A 16,796-nucleotide genomic window follows, 5' to 3' on the forward strand; every position below is an offset into this window, starting at 1 on the left:
TTGCTAGGCTCTCCTATTTCACCAGAGAGCCCTGGACTGCTGCAAGGGGTCAGGTCAGCTGCAGACAGAAGGACAAGAAACATTCATGCCTTTCTCTGCTCTGTGATGAATGAAGCCGGAAGCAATTTAGATTTTGCCACTTCTAGTTTTGGTTCATTGCTTACCTGACTAGTACTGGCCAGGGAAGCAGCCATTCAAACAGATCTCGATTTGATTAGCTGTTTTAGAGGGCAGAGGAGGGATATTAATAGAATACCTGTCACTGCTCAAGTTATCACAAGGGATTTTGTTCATCCCTTGTGATAACAATAAAGTTGAATAAAAAAAAGTGTAATACAATATAAATACAATAAATAATAAAATAAAAAAATAAAGCTCCCCATCTCCCCATGCTCATGCGCTCAAATGCATGCATAGGTCTCACATGCATGTGTAAACATTGATTACACAACACATGTGCACTACTGCCATGAACGTCAGAGTAAGAGCAATACATTAAGAACCAGAGTGTTAACTAGGTTATGTGTATATGTGAATATGCGTCAATCATTGTAGGAAGATTTACATATACACAGCTAGATCTGAGAGTGCACTTGGAAGTTCAGTCGCTGTAGATCCGAGGGGGACATGCAAGGGAAGTAAAAAACATCATTTTAGCTTGCACATGATTGGATCATAAAATCAGCAGAGCTTCCTCTCATTTCAGATCTACCCCTCAGATTTACAGCGACTGCACTTCCAAGGGCACTTTCAGTGCACTTTGCACTTGTAGTTTGCACTTGTAGTGCAAAGTGTATTTACCTTTCGTAAATAACCCCCAATGTACAATACAAGTATGGAGTTAGTTAACCTCTCAACTTCAGTTCTGAGCATGCTGACTGTTATGTGTCCCAACACAAAAAAGAGTGCACAGCTTGGTGACAAAGCATTATATCCCCTCGTCTTTCTGTACTATGGCTATAATATAAATATAATGTTCCCTAATCGGACACTCTACCTAGCAAATGTATATTGGGCACAGCCTGATTGGAGGATTCAAATACGACTGCCGTTTACAACCTATGTGGTATATAAGGGAAAACAAAACCTTTGAAGTGGAAAACTATTTACAGTAATATGAACATGACGCGCAATGGTTTAAATATATATCCATCTAACTAAAATAGGTTTCTAATTAAAATGTTATTTACATCAGTTAATGAAGATTTCACATAAACGCATTATCCAACACAGCGCTCACATTTAACTCTAAACTGGTAAACTGTAAAGGCTTTTAAAGCATTGCAATATTTTAAATCCTTAATTGTTTGGTGTCAATTTACTCAGTGCAACTTTGTCTTTTATATTTTACCGAAAAAATGGTATTATATTGTGCTTGTGCGCACTAAAATGCATGTAGGTGTATTTTTTCCAGAAAGATTGCATTTGATAAATGGCTGCACAAATATCATGTGACATAAAAAAGTTTAACAACCACAATTTATTCTCCAGAGCTTCTACTTTCAGAAAATATATAATATTTGGGGGTTCTAGCTTCTAAGTAAGTAATTTTCTATATTAAAAAAATGCTTATTTTGTCATGTTTGTGAGAAATATCAAAATTGGCCCAGACAGCAAGTGGTTAAACTCAGCAGCACACAAATCCCTCCAAAGTTCCCTCAAAATACATAGCAGAACCTTGGAGGGGTCTGTTTGTTGTTTGTTTGTTTGTTTGTTTTTTCCAACAAAGAAGCTGCCCATGTCATTTGCAGGCAAATACATATAAAGCAAATAATAAGCAGCATAATTGGCAAAACATAAAAATAAATTACAAATAAATACAACACAAATGTGCTTATGTTATATATAAATACACACATTAGATGTCAGCGCTATATGGTAATATTCCATAACACATACAGTAACTTCCATAATCTGTGAATTACGTTTAAGGAAATTGATGAACCAGAATGTCAAATTAAGTGCTTAAAGTGGTTGTAAACCTCTATTTATCTCTCTCCAAAGTGTGATTTATTTCTGGTGCTTTTATCCTCTGTTAGAGCATCACCTACTTTTTAAAAGTTTTCCTGACATATAAGAATCATTTTTGTGTTGGGGGAGGGAGCTCAGAAAAGAGCTTGTCTATGCATAACACAATTTGTCTGCTGTGTGGAGGGGGGGGGGGTGTGCCTTTCCTCTAATCAGCTCTCACACAGTGTAACTGCAATCTCTCTGCCCTCTCCTCTGTGCTGCTGACAGATGAAGAAACATTTTTAATATGATCTGCACATTTGATGAGGTGTAGACAGGAGAAGACTGCAGCAAAACCTGAAAAACCTATGTAGGAGGATTTGTTTCCTCTCTATCTACAGTATCATTTGAGGCTGTTCACTCCACTGGACATATGAGAGGGTTTACATCCACTTTAAATCACTTTAAATCTCTGTAAAATGCATTCAATCATTTGTAAGGTCAACCTGCCAACTTGGGGTTCTGACCCCTTCTTCCCAACTAGTGGTCCTCAGCCACTTTAAACATGAGGTTTGGATGTCTTGCTCTTCCATCACCCACACCCCCCACCCCCCCTTTTTTTTTGAGAATGGGTGTCTGGTGTTTTTGGCTACTCTTCCTACCCTAATGTGATTTAGGTTTTCCTCTAGACCCGGACACACATTACAGAACTGAATTTAACAATTTCTTCTGTTGCTACACAGCCAGTCAGAAAAGGGGGTGGGGATGAACGAGCGCCCCCCCTCCTGAGCCATTCCAGGCTGCATGCCCTCAACATGGGGGTAGGTGTTTTGGGGCAGGGGGAGCCCTGCGGCCCCCCCACCTTAAATAACCCTGTCCTCATGTTTATGGGGACAAGGGTCTCTTCCCGACAACCCTGGTTGTTGGTTGTCGGGGTCTGCGGGCGGGGGCAGTGAAGAGTGAAATAAAAATGAAATCCAAGCTATGCCTGACCTCCAATTTAACCCCGGAAGGACCCAGAGGGCTCTGCCCCCAACACCATGTGTGGATGGCTGATATGTGAGTGCAGGAGGCACCCAACATCAAGGGGAGGCACACATACATGAATGCACCCCCATGCCATCAGATGGTAAAGTGCGTCCAGCTGTGCTTATGTCCGCGAAAACGCAGACACCACGCTTCTGGTGCCTAAACATGGTGTGTAGGTGTCCCCATCCACCAAAAAAACAGATGGGGACAGCAGGAGACACAGAAAAGCCTCCCTTTATACACATCACAGCTCCCAATGCGAGACAGGAAAGTGCACCCACCAGGGGATCGCACAGAGAGCCAGGATATACAACAATACTGGGATAATAATTCAGTTGGAATTTAACATGTCATTTAATCTCTGCGGCCTCACAGAAGTGTTTCTGTATCTGTGAGGCCAGAGACCGTATATGCATACCTGTGCTTGTGCTAGGAGCATGCTGCACAGCTCACACCAAGACTCTCAGTTCCCGGTCACCTGATCGCTGTGATAGCCTCTGATTGGCCACTGTGCAGCCTACCCATGTGTTTTTCTTTCTCCTCTACATGGTAGGAAAGATACTTGGGGTTGACGTACTATAAATGGAAAGTGTCAAATTGGGTGCAGCTGTGCATGGTAGCTAATCAGCCTCTAACTTGTTTAATTAAGCTGAATTAAAAAAAAAAAATGGAAGCTGATGCTGATTGGTTTCTGTGCAGAGCTGTACCCGATTTTGCACTCTCCAGTTTTAGTAAATCGACTCTATGGCATTTTTTTTCTCCTTGCAGGCAAGAAAGATATAAACAATCAAAGGGATAGATAGATAGATAGATAGATAGATAGATAGATAGATAGATAGATAGATAGATAGATAGATAGATAGATAGATAGATAGATAGATAGATAGAACAAGGCTTAGTCTCGGTCAAGGTCATGTTCACAGGCCATGATCACTATATTTTGGGTGGGGGTATTTTTTAAGTATTTTCTTAATAGTATCAGTGTCAGTTAATGTCAGTGTGTTTTAGATAGGATAAAAACAAAACAAAAAGCACACTATTGTTGAAATTAGGGTTTACCCCTAAAAAAGGAATTTCTGTGGTACTTTTTAAAGTGCTTCACTGTTTTTATGTATATACTGTTTAAAATATTCTAATATAGTGTTAAAACATTTTAATACATTGTTGGTACTTACATCTATATATCTATATATTTACATCTATTAGGCAGTAATGACACCTAACAATGCTGGTAGCACTGGGCTAAGTGATATCCTGCCTGACAGTTCCACACACAGTTGTGGCACAAAAGCCTCTTAACAGAACACCAATAGTATCAATGAAGCTCTTTGAGGTAAGTAACCATTAAACTCCTGATTTTCAAAGGGACTCATTACTGGCCACCAAAAAAAGGAGGAACTCACTGCTGACCACCAATGAAATGGGGTTTTTACAAGTATCCACCAATCACACAAGATATTCAGCTTTGTATTATATCTGTTTGATAAGTGCAAAAAAAATACCTGTTATTATTGTTGAAAGTCAGAGTTTTGCATACTTTGAGGCTGGGTTCACACCTATGCAAATGTTATACGGTTTTCCCTGCATCCAATTCACATGACAGGAGATTGTGACCGTCTCTCTATGGAGCCGGTTCACATATCTCAATTGCGGCTGTGGTCTGGCTTGCACAGAAAACTCTGTGCATCTTTGGTTCCATTTCACTGCCAAATTCAGGCAAAAATTTGGCCCCCATTCATCCCTAAAATGAAGAACAGGGAAGCACTGGACCGCTGCTGTGAGCTGCATATGTCAGAGGTGTGACTTAATGTTATCTCAAAGCCCTTCTGGTTGGTATTTTGAAATACAGAATGATTAGTCTTTATGTTATAGAGACCTGAGTGTGGGAGTGGATCAGTAGTTTATTAAAAGACAATGAGCATGTCTCCTGTTGGAATGGACCCGAAGCTTTGTTTGCTGGGTCTGCTGCCAGATATAGAGGTAGATAAGTACCAGGCTATATTTGTGTACAAGTCATTGTTCCTAGCCAGAAAGGTAGTGGCCAAGGCCTGGTTTCAGGCGACGGCCCCATCGTTGAGAGACTGGAAAAAGGAAATAAATGTGGTCCTTTTGTATAGGAAAATTATCTATGTTCATAGGGGGCGCCCACAGAAGTTTGCCAGTGTGTGGGACAGGTAGCTGGAGGACGGGGAAACTTGTACTGTGTGACTATGGGGTTGTTATCTTAAAGGTGGGCTGCAGAGAGTAAAAGTATAACTCCAGAAAGAGGAGCTGATATATGTTTATTCTTCTATGCCTATCACAGCTGTGTTTTACTATGCATACTAATACGTAAGCTTATACGGGTTTATGTTGTTAGTTCATGACAGCAATGTTACTGTTGGTATCTTCTGTGCACCGTAACAAGGTGGATTTTTTCTGTGTTGTATACTTGTATGCCGTGATTACATCTCAATAAACTTGTTTTTTCTGGTTAAAAAAAAAGACAATGAGCATTGCTGACAACACTCTGCCTCCAAACATGCTGTCCATTGTCATCCCACAACAGGGGTTAAGAGTGGAGGGAATTTCTTTCTAATAAACAGGTATTTTTCTGTACTTTCAGAAATGGAACATGGCAAAATGTGCAGCATCTGCATTTCTTTTAATTTTACTTTGACATATTCTTGCTAAACACAAATAAAAGAAAGCACCTACTTCTAACTGCAAATGAAAGGTGGCACTCACAATTCACCTCCAATAAAATAGAACAAAGTGTTCATGCTCTACTCTTTTAGTAAGTAAACCCCATAATGATTGCTCTGTATCCATATTTAATGTGCAGAAATGTGTATTTAATGGAAGACTTAAAAACAAAGGGCCTGATCCACAAAAGGGATACGCCGGCGTATCTACTGATACACCGTCGTATCCCTGTTTCTATCTATGGAACTGATCCACAGAATCAGTTTCACATAGATAGGGAGAAGATCCGACATGTGTAAGGGACTTACACTGTCGGATCTTAGGATGCAGTACCGCAGCCGCCGCTGGGGGCATTTCTCGTCGAAATCCAGCGTTGGGTATGCAAATTAGCACTTACGGAGATCCACAAAGCTTTTACGCTTCGTTTTTTCTCCGTAAGTATTAGTTTGCCGTCGCAAAATTAGGGCTGCTTTTACAAAGTGTAAAGTTAGTACACCATGTAAAAGTAGACCCTTCTTTCCCGACGCAACTTTTTTTACCCGGCGCGATTCACAAAACTTGGCGTAACGTAATTTCGTGCAATGCACGTCGGGAAAATCGCGTCGGGAGCATGCGCAGTACGTCCGGCGCGGGATCGCGCCTAATTTAAATGGGACTCGCCCCATTAGATTGGGCACGCCTTGCGCCGGCCGGATTTAAGTTACACCGCAGAAAATTTCTAGGTAAGTGCTTTGTGGATCGGGCACTTAGGTAGAAATTTTCCGGCGGTGTAACTTAAATACGAATATTTAAGTTACACCCGCTGGCTGTGGATCTGGCCCAAAAACCTTAGTCCTGTAATTTAAAGTATGGTCATCTTTAAGAATTGTGTTTGTGGCACAGTAGTTAAGGCATATTTTGAGGGCACAAAGACTGTGGCAAATGTGTGCACTGTATATAGTGAAAAGGCTCAGGTTATTATTAACCATGCCCCTTTAGAACGCTGTCAGTGAGTTGTGAATATGCTCTCCTAAATGTGCCCAAGGATGCCCCAGGTCTTTCACAATCCTAGAAATTGATTATTTTTTCCTGGGATCAGGTTTATATTTTCAGGTACCATTTTGATGCGCACACTAATGCCGCGTACAGACGGTTGTTTTTTTGTGATAGAAAAAAACAACGTTTTATGTGATGAAAAAAAACGAAGTTTTTCAAACTTCATTTTCAAAAACGATGTAGCATACACACCATCGTTTTTCCAAAAGCTCTAGCAAAGCGCAGTTACGTTCAGCACCTCCAACGGCACTCTGTTCCATTCAAACTCGCGTCCTAACTTGCTTCTGAGCATGCGCGGGTTTAAAAACGTTGTTTTAAACGTCGTTTTAGCCTACACACGGTCATTTTTTATGACACAAAAAACGAAGTTTTGAAAAACGACACAATAAATTGAAGCATGCTTTAAATTTTTTTTTCGTTTTTCTGAAGACATAAAACAAAGTTTTCCCCACACACAGTCATTTAAAATTACGTTTTTAAAAACGTTGTTTTTTTTACATCACATAAAGAGACCGTATGTACGGGGCATTACATTCCTAATAAATACATTTTTTTCTTTGTCTTTCTTTTAATAGAATAAATAAATAACATTATCAAACTGAATGTGTCTAAAACGTGTTAGTTTTTACAAATTTTTCTTGTTGCATAAAATTGTATTCGGCAGATGCATAATGGCATGCTTGTATGCATGTGACCTTTTCATAATGCTGTACTCTTGACCTAAAGTGATTGATTTTTTTTCTCCTCTCATTTAAAATGTATGCATGTGATTTTTTAGAGAGTATATTAGAAGACTTTCACAATATGTTGACATCTTCTAACACAAAATCCTCAGAGTTACTTTTATTCTCATTATTCTTTTTTTACAAGTTATTACACTAATGTTTTGCCATTTAAAACTACAGTTGAAAGTTTTGACAATTTTTATGATTTACACCACATAACCTTTAGAAATACTGTAACATTTTCAATCTCTATACAACATGTGTTGTTTATGTTGCAGTAGAGACTTCAGTATCCCATTTTGTTTAATTATTCTCTCTTATTTCCTGCTCATTTTCCTTTAGATATGTCAGAATGTGCAACATTTAGAATTGTCAAGTTCATTTGCTTTAAAAGTCAGTAAAGTTTCAAGCGATGGACTTAACTTTTTCAATGTCGTAAAGAAGTCTTACTAGGCTGGCTGTGACAGGCTATAATAATGATTGAGGAATATAAACAAGCTCAAGTAGTTCATTTTGCAAAAATAACTTTTGCAAAATCAGGATCTCAATGTTAACCTCCTGAATGGAAGATGAAATAAAAAAAAAAAAGATATGTATCTCAGCTTGTGTTCTAATATCTATTTAGAAAAATGCACCTTAAATAAAAAGAAAATACAGTTTTAATTATAATAAATAGTATAATGCAGCAGTAGCTGCAATGCATATAAAAGTTATTGAGTTGAATTTAAGATATTATGGGTTTTAAGTCCTGATGTCATTGGTACATACCTGATTCAACATTCCAATCACCAATATGCAGTATTACACTCAATTTGTCAATATACATTTGGTGGGGTTAGTGGACATTTCATGCAGTTGTTAAAATAAAATTCCGACCCAAACTTTTTTTCTATTTTGGGGCATAGTGAAGAAGAGTTATAACCTCTGTCAGGTTTTTATTGTTTTTTGCTCTTCATTAGGAATACTGTTGTGTTTTATGTCTTATTGCTCACTGGTGCAGATATTGAGTGGAAGTCTACAACTATACAGTTGTAATTTGTACAGAAGAAAATAAACTGAATACATTCTGGTGATAGATCTTAACCACTTCAATACTAGACACTTTTCCCCCCTCCCTGCCCAGGCCAATTTTCAGCATGCAGCACTGTCACATTTTGAATGGCAATTGCGTGGTCATACAACATATTACAATTTTAATTTTTTTGACATTTTTGATTTTTTTTTCTTTCGGTGGTGTTTGATCATCACTGGGTTTTTTACATTAAGCTAAATAAACAAAAAATAAACAAATGTGTCTTTCTTCAGAGATTTAGGCCAAAATGTATTCTGATGCATTTCTTTGGTGAAAATAACCCAAAACAGTGCATATTATTTAATCTGTAGGAAAAGTTACAGCATCCTTAAATTACTGTACATATTTTATATTTCAAAATCTATCAATACTGATGTACCAATTGGCCTCATTTCTCATTTCTTGAGGCCCAAAAATGCCAGGATGGTACAAATTTCCCCCAAATTACCTATTTTTGGAAAGTAGACAATCCAAGGTATTTAGTAAGAGGCATGGCAAGTTTTTTGAACTTGTAATTTTTGGTCAAATTTTTTTGAAAAATGAATACATTTTAACAAAAAAGTTTTTTCACAATGTATTTTTACATAATGTCACCATGACAGTACAGCATCATCATATAACTGGTGTGGGGGTGATCATTGACACTCACTGGTCATAGTATGCCAAAAAAATAATACTATTTTTCAATTTTTTGTATATATTTTTTTTAAATAAAAGATAACAAATACAAATATCACAGTGATAACATCATACAAATATAGAGTACGGTGCTTCATAAAGTATCAAAAGTAATGCCTTAAAGTTTACATATATTTGAACATATCACAGTAGACATTAATAACATTGTTAAGGTTAAACTGCAAATTACAATCTATTGCTGTGAGTTATCACATTACCATCTATAATCTTTATAGGGTTCAGTAGAGTATGAGAATGTGAATGGAGTCAACATAAAATTACATAAAACGTATTGAAGAAAGAAAATTCAGGAAAGGAAAAAAGAAACAATAGGACTCAACAACTCAGGACTCAGAGAAAAGCTACTTAAAATCTCAGAGAAGGGGGGCGTGGCTTGGCACCGGACCCGAATGGCTGCCTGATTCCCGAGCTCCCGTCCACAGGAGATAAGCACTGCTCTTAGCCGAGCCATCCGCTGCCAGTAAATGGGGAAAGTATCCAAGGGAGCCTCCCCAACCAGGTCCCGCTCGCCCAGAGGCTCCGGAGCGCAAAACGAGCGCGTAATTCCGGACATCTTCCGGACCCAAGTACGCGAGGCCCCGGCTTCAAATCGGGCCTACTCGAGCGCCGCACGCTCCTCCAGCCTCAGCCCTGCAGGTAGGAGACGATCCCAGCCCCAAGCCATGACCACCACTACAGATGCCTCACAGCCCCTGTGCATACAGGACCTCCGATCAGTGGCAGAGGACATTAAAGCCACGCTTTTCTCTGCCATCACAGACCTCAGGAGAGATGTGCAGGCCATGTCAGTGCGGCTGGAGGATGTGGAAGAAACAACATCCCGCCATGACACTGCTATCCAGCAATTGCAGGCCTCTTCCCATTCTAATGAAAGGCAATTAAGAGATATCCAAAGACACATGGAAGACTTGGATAACAGGGGGCGTCGCCACAATATTCGCGTACGGGGCATCCCCGAATCCGTCGAAAACGCGCAAATTACTAAAGCCACTATCGCCATCTTTAATGATCTTCTTGGCAGACCCCCTGAAACACATATTGAGTTTGAACGCTTGCATAGAGCTCTAAAACCTAGAAGCAGAGATACCGATCCCCCTAGGGATGTGATCGGCTGTCTCGTGAACTTTAAATTGAAAGAAGAAATTCTCCGCAGGGCCAGAGACCGTAGCTCCCTGTCATATCTAGGAGCGGAAATTAAACTGTTCCAAGACCTCTCGCCTATTACTCTTCAAAATAGGAGAGACCTACGCCCTCTTCTCGATCTCCTGCGCTCTAAAGGCATTCAGTATCGATGGAAGTTTCCCTTCTGCCTTTCTGCTTCCTTTCAAGGTCGCACAGCAAACCTGCGTCTACCAGAAGATTTGCCCGCTTTCTTTCATACACTGAATCTTCCCCGCATTGACATCCCGGATTGGTACACTACCCTTCGCCCGCCACACATGAGAAGATCGACTTCCACCGATGCTATTCCAGTCCGTGATGACTTCCACTTAGGACGCCGCAGACACACCTCGCCAAGGGAACCCGACATCTCGGACCACCAGACTGCTGTCCAAAACAGCCCAACAGCTTCCCCAGCTCACAGGAGAGCACGCCGCGAACAACCTGATGAGATGATAGTCTCCCTGCCCTCCTTCACACCATAAAGACATGCTCTCACAGAGACATCAAAAGATAACTTTTCTTTTTTCTCCCCAGTACCCGTCAGCCCCGGATGTCCATGACTGCTCTACTCTACAGTTCCCAGCATTCTGATCCGGATCTACTGACTGCAACCTCTCTGGTTCCGTAAGTCTTTTACCCCGCCGGGGAGACACCCCAAGTCCCGATAGACCCTCCCGAGAAACTTGGTGGCTCCCCCTGCCCCCCTTCCCAACCCTCTGATCCTTGCCTGCCCCACCCCGTCCTGGCCGGCTTCCAATGCCTCTTATACCGAGAGACTTTCCGCACTCAGGCCCCCTGGTCACTGTCACTAGGCCTGCCTAGATTCGAGATCCAGAGACTGTTATTTTTTCCCTTTTTTTTTTTTTCTTTCTCGCTTCTCCATTGCTCTGTATAGCACTGTACAAGGGGGGTGTTACTACACAAAAGTCGAGTTCCCGCATGCATATGATCACAGACCTAATCCACCTTTCTGGCCTTTACCCCACCCAAACTTAGAATGCTATACCATTGTTAACATACACCCTTTCTGTGGGTAATAGGTCTAAGGCTGCAATACCTACCCCCTGATTGGCTGCATGCACAGCTCTGATTTTCTTTTGATTGCTTCACCCGGGGGGGGGGGGCAAAGGGAAAGGTTATTTCCAGATTACACTGTATCAGAGGGCAAAATTTCTTTCACTGATTGAAAGGCTTACGCATCGGTCACTCCCGAACAAGGGGTGTTCGACCCTATCAACTCAAACACAATAACTGCCCTCTTATATCTCTTGGAACATTGACCACGTATGGTTTTGTACCACTCCTGGTCCAACCTATGCTGGTATAGCCTAGACAACCTATCTGACGCTATTTTAAGAAGCTACTTGACCAGATACAATCACATGGGAAGTGCTGCTCTCTGATACAGGCTCAGTTATAATTATACTCATATTTTGTTTGTTTGTTCACGTTAAATGATTTTCTGTTATATCTCAGGGTTATAGGATCCCCTCATCTTAAATTTGGGTATATAACGTTAGATGAAGAGGATCTCATACTATTATTCTAGGTTCTAGGTTCTACCTCACTATCAAATGTTATGTTATGTAAGCTGCTCAACTGTCTATAACTGCTTAACCTGCATGCTGAATGACATCATATAGTACTTGATTCATGACTCCCTGGAGTCTAGACCCATAGCCATCCTATCTACTACAACACTTATTGGCTCCTTCACATATCCTGCTGCATAAATCTCCTGTGGACGAGAGATACTGACTCCTGACCGTTCCACACCGGTTCTTACCACCTCTCCACGAGACAGGAACATACCTGCTCCTGTCGAACCTTACCGGATACTTTAGTATACGAGGGGAGGTCACATATAACCTCTCCGACTCTGGTAATTTGTCCACTTCGGTGACTTTTATACCCTAGCTTACCTACTTATCCTCCCCCCCCCCTTTTTTTTTTCCTTTCTCCTTCTTTCTTCCTTTCTTCCCTTCTTTTTTTGTTGTTTTTCTTTTTCTCTCTCTCTCATCTTGCTCCATCTCTCTTTCTTTTCCTCCTCTGTCTTCCTTTTCTCCCCCCCTCTCCCTCCTTCACCTTCTCCCTCTCTCCCTTATACTCCCGCCTCTTCTTTCTCTCCCCCCCTTCTACATCGCAGTCTCCGCCTCTTCCGCATCCTTTCCAACACAAAGCGATTCCAGATTCCATCCCTCTCTCATTATTTGTGCTCATACAAGTGAGGCCAACCACCTCACATCGGACCGTCCTCTATTACAAGTATAACTACACACTTGTCTCACCATGTCGCACCTAAGCTCCACAAAAAAAACCTCCACGCTTAAAATAGTATCCCTGAACACAAAGGGCCTCAACATCCCAGAAAAACGTAGCCAAACTCTTGAGTTGATGGCCAAAATAAAGGCAAATATAGTGTTCTTGCAAGAAACACACTTTCACACAAACAAAATCCCTAAGCTTACCAACCACCTTTTCCCAACAATATACCATGCTACCAACTCACTCGCTAAAACCAAGGGGGTTTCAATCCTACTTTCCAAAAATTTAGACTGGCAACCCATAGACTCACTTATAGACACAGAGGGCAGATACATCTTCCTTAAGGGCCGTCTCCAAGGGCGACCAGTTACCTTAGCTAACATCTACAGCCCCAATACTGCTCAAGTAAGCTTCTTCAGATCCATCTCAAGATTGCTCTCAGACTTTCAATCCGGACTGACCATTCTAGGGGGAGATTTTAATGTTGCATTATTCCCAATTTTGGACACCTCCACTGGAACAGCCTCCCTACCATACAGAGCAATTAAACAAATTAAACTACAGATCCAAGATCTTCTTCTACACGACACCTGGCGCGCCCTCCACCCCGACGAAAAAGATTTCACTTTTTTCTCAGCCCCCCATAACAAATACTCCAGGATCGACTACCTATTCCTATCCCAGAAAGACCTTCCATTTCTCTCCACTGCCACTATTGAACCAATGACATTATCAGATCACCATCCAATTACAATGACCCTGAGCTTCCCTAATGAACACACTTCCAAAAGTATCTGGCGCCTCGACTCGACCTTACTTACCTCAGAAGAGGTGGTCGAAGACGTTCGTAAGTGCATACATACGTTCTTTCTAGAAAATAACACATCCGACATAGCCCCACTCACCCAGTGGGAGGCCCACAAATGTGTAGTTAGGGGGAAATTAATTTCCCTTAAGGCAGCCCGCCGAAAAGCCCAACAACGTACAATTACAGACATACTCGACAAGATCAAGGCCCTTGAACTCACCCACAAACATTCTCAAGCGCAACAAACTTACCATGAGCTTACCCATAATAGGAAACTCCTGCGTGAAGAGTTGAATCGCAAAACGAGACGCAAATTTGTCCTGCACCAAAAGCTCTTCTACGAATTCGGAAACAAATGCGGAAAATATTTAGCGAAAGCTCTCCAAACCAAAAAAGCACAGGCTACTATACACGCTATCAAAGATTCGCAAGGAAAGGCCTTCATTACGCCGACAGATATAGCAATGCAATTTGAGACCTATTACTCCAATTTATATAATCTGCCTAAACATGCAACAAATCACAAGAGCCTTGAAGCCCGCCACACATTAATCAAATCTTTCCTTGACAAACACTGCCCCAAACTTATAAACAGTGATGATGCACACAAATTAGAGCACCCCATTTCAGAAGAAGAACTAAAACTAGCAATCAAAATGCTTAAAAATGGTAAAAGCCCAGGCCCTGATGGGCTTACAGCTACCTATTACAAGGCCTTCACGGATGTTCTATCCCCGCATATTATTAAGACTTTCAATTCCCTAACATCCCCCACCCTCCCCTTTAATAGACTGCTAGAAGCTCATATCACCGTAATTCCGAAAGAAGAGAAGGATCCCACATCAGTTAGTAACTATAGGCCGATATCCTTATTAAATGTAGATATCAAGCTGTATGCCAAGATTTTAGCCTCGCGTTTAGCACCCTTCCTACCATCCCTGATAGGGAAAGACCAAGTTGGATTTATCCCTGGCAGAGAAGCCAGGGATAACACAATCAAGGCTCTAAATATACATCACTGGATTACAACACATAAACAAGAGGGATTTTTTCTGTCATTGGACGCAGAGAAGGCGTTCGACAGGCTGGCATGGGATTATCTGGAAGCAGTCTTGAAGCATGTTGGCCTTCCAGACCAAATGCTCAATGCTATTATGTCCCTATATACTACACCAACTGCCAGAGTCCGTGTAAATGGCCACCTGTCGAACGCCTTCACTATTAGCAACGGGACAAGACAGGGATGCCCACTTTCCCCAATTTTATTCGTCCTAACCCTTGAGCCTTTTCTCCAAAGTCTCAGAGCTAATGACAATGTCAAAGGTTTCCACATCGCAGACCGAACCTATAAAATGGCAGCTTTCGCCGATGACATACTGCTATTCCTGAAAGATCCCCACACATCAATTCCAAATCTCCTTAAAGAACTGAAGCTATTCCATGTCATCTCCAACTTTAAGATACATTTTGATAAATCCCAAGCCCTGAATATCTCCCTCCCACAGGAAGCGGTACTACAATGCAAAAACAACTTCCCCTTTAAATGGAACCACGATCAAATTAAATATCTAGGGATATATCTAACAGCTAGACTTTCAGACTTATTCTCCAAAAATCATCTTCCTATCCTTAAAACCATCACGAGTGACTTGAGTAAATGGAATAAACCACATTTCTCTTGGTTTGGAAGGGCAGCAATTCTAAAAATGAACACACTCCCCCGCGTCCTATTCATCTTACAAACCTTGCCCATTAGACTCCCCCCATCCTTCTTTCTAACTTACAAACGACTTTGTACTAAATTCTTATGGAATCAGAAACGACCTAGAGTAGCTTACGATCAGTTAACACAACCAAAAACGAAGGGGGGCATTGGGCTACCTGACCTCAAAAAATACTATTGGGCATGCCACCTCGCTAGAATTGTAGACTGGTCAATCCATAGCCACAGTAAAGATTGGGTCTCTCTTGAACATACCTTCTCCCCCCTACCATTACGATCCATTCCTTGGACCCCACGCAAACACACCCCGAAGAGTCTAAATGATCACCCTCTCATTGCCCCGACACTTCACTGTTTTAAAGAAGCCTGCCGAAAGTTACGCATTTCCTCGACCCCTGGGCCCCTTACTTCGGTAAAGCTCAATCCAGAATTCCCACCTGGTATGTCCACAAATTTTCTGGCAGACACCTGGCAACATCCAGAAGTCTTGGCACATCACTTCTACCACTCAGGCACTTTTCTAGAACGCTCTTCGTTACCAGCCAACACAGAAAACGTTGCGTTTCCTCTCTGGACGTATTTCCAGATCAGACATTTCCTGAAAGATGCTGACCGCACATCCTCTGTCTCTCGCCGTCTCACAGCATTCGAACAGCTATGTTCCCACTCTGCACCACAGCAACACATGATATCTAACATTCACAACATACTCTCCTCAGACAGCTTACTGAAGACGAACAAAGCCTGCTCAAGTTGGGAAAGAGACCTACAGATAGAAATGACAGAGGCACAGTGGGAACGCATATCTACAATAACTCATAAAGGCTCTCTCAATGTCTCGATACAGGAAAACAATTATAAAGTCTTAACGCGCTGGTACAGAACCCCGGCTATCCTTCATAAATACAACCCAACCCTTTCGGACAAATGTTGGAGATGCTCTAGCGACACAGGTACCCTGGAGCACATTTGGTGGTCTTGCCCCCTAATCCAGCCATTCTGGACCCAAGTCCGAGAAATTACATCGCAAATCTCTACATACACCTTAGAACACTCTGCAGCACAGCTTCTTCTACACCATTCTGACATGCCAGCTCAACGATACTGCAAAACGCTAATACCACCCCTACTAAACGCAGCCAAACTATGCATCCCCATACATTGGGGAACAACACAGGTTCCAACCATTTCTGAATGGCTCAATCGCATTGGAAAAATTGCAGAAATGGAAGAATTAATCTCTATAGCCAAAGATTGTCCAACCAAATTCTCCCACACATGGGCCTGCTGGACCCACTTCTGTACCACGGCCAATTACAAACTTCTGATGGATCAAACAAATGGGAATCATCCACCTCCAGACGATTGAAGCCCCTGGTAATTGTACGATTACATTCTGTACTCTTATCTAATCAAAATAAGCGACACCTAGCCTCCCTCCCCTACACAAGGGAAGACAGAGGGAGGACCTCTATTGACTCATCCTGATAAACATACTGTCAATTATCTATAAAGCACAAAACTCTTGGTATTCAACATATCCCAACACTTGGGATCCGGCGGCGGAGACTGTGAGGTACCCCCCCTCCCAGCCTACCCCTCTCCACTCACCCCCCCCCCTCCTCTCTTTGATTCTAAGTT

This window comes from Rana temporaria, chromosome 5 (assembly GCF_905171775.1).
Source record: "Rana temporaria chromosome 5, aRanTem1.1, whole genome shotgun sequence".
In the NCBI taxonomy this organism is placed as follows: domain Eukaryota; kingdom Metazoa; phylum Chordata; class Amphibia; order Anura; family Ranidae; genus Rana; species Rana temporaria.